Genomic DNA, 1,284 nt, shown 5'->3' on the forward strand with positions numbered 1-1,284 from the left:
AGCATCAGTGACATCTATATCTCTCTATCCATCTCTCTCTGTTTATTTATCTCTCACTATCTATATCTCTCTATCCATCTTTATCTCTATACCTATATCAATCTTATTTGTCTAACTAGCTAGCTCTCTCTCTCTCTCTCTCCCCCTCTCTCTATATTTCACTCACCCTCTATTGATTTCACTTTCATTTTTCAAACACTATTGTTTTCGCTTTGTCAATTGCTATTGTTTTCACTGTAAGTTTTCAATTGCTATTTACAAACAACAAATTACTGACAGAAAGAAGTTCATAAATTTCACTTCAATTTCACTTTATAAATTTCACTTCATTAAATTTGCCTACAAATTTCTTATTTACCTTTGCAAACTTTTGTATTTTTTGTTGGTTTTTTTTTTTTGTTGTTGACAATTACTGATAAAAGTAAGTTCGTAATTTACTGACAGAAGTAACTTCAAAAATTTCACTTAAATCTGTACAATTTTTAATTGTGATAATGAAACAAGAGGTTCAGTCCTTCTCGCCAAAGTTCATTTCTCTTGAGAAATATAAAGGTGACAATGCCTTCATTCCACGGATCCCATTAATCCCATCTGACATCCCCTATCAATTTAAATGGCTCCAGTTCCCAGTGAAACTAACATCTGCTATGTCCATAAACAAAGCTCAAGCACAATCTCTCAACATTGTTGGAATTAACCTTGCTTCTCTCATGGGCAATTATCTGTAGGATGATCACGAATAGGAAGTTCCAAAACTCTTTTCCTTTGTAAACCAATTAAAGGACATACTGAAAACATTATATACTCAGAAGTTCTACAAAATTAAGTTGTGATTGATTTCAAGATTTCTTTTAATAACTTTGTTTATAATCATACCATCTGATAGAATTTTTCTGAAAATATGTTTTTTATCAAGAGAAATATATATTTTTTTTTCTTCAACATTCTAAACTTCTGAACAACACTGGGTAATATATATATATATGTGTGTGTATATATATATATATATATATACATATATCGTCCTCAGCCGCCTGGATTACTGCTCACAGCTGTGGTCACCCACCAGTGTGAAATTAACAGCAGACCTTGAAGCAATCCAAAGAAGATTCACAAAGAAGATTGTCTCTTTGCAACTGCTCAGCTACTGGGAAAGGCTGAAACAGCTAAGACTCTACTCCCTGGAGAGAAGGCGGGAGAGGTATGCAGTAATATACATCTGGAAGATCCTGGAAGGAATTGTGCCAAATTTTGGCATTGAAAGCTACACCAATGCCAGAACGG

Source organism: Octopus bimaculoides, chromosome 14 (genome assembly GCF_001194135.2).
Source record: "Octopus bimaculoides isolate UCB-OBI-ISO-001 chromosome 14, ASM119413v2, whole genome shotgun sequence".
NCBI lineage: Eukaryota > Metazoa > Mollusca > Cephalopoda > Octopoda > Octopodidae > Octopus > Octopus bimaculoides.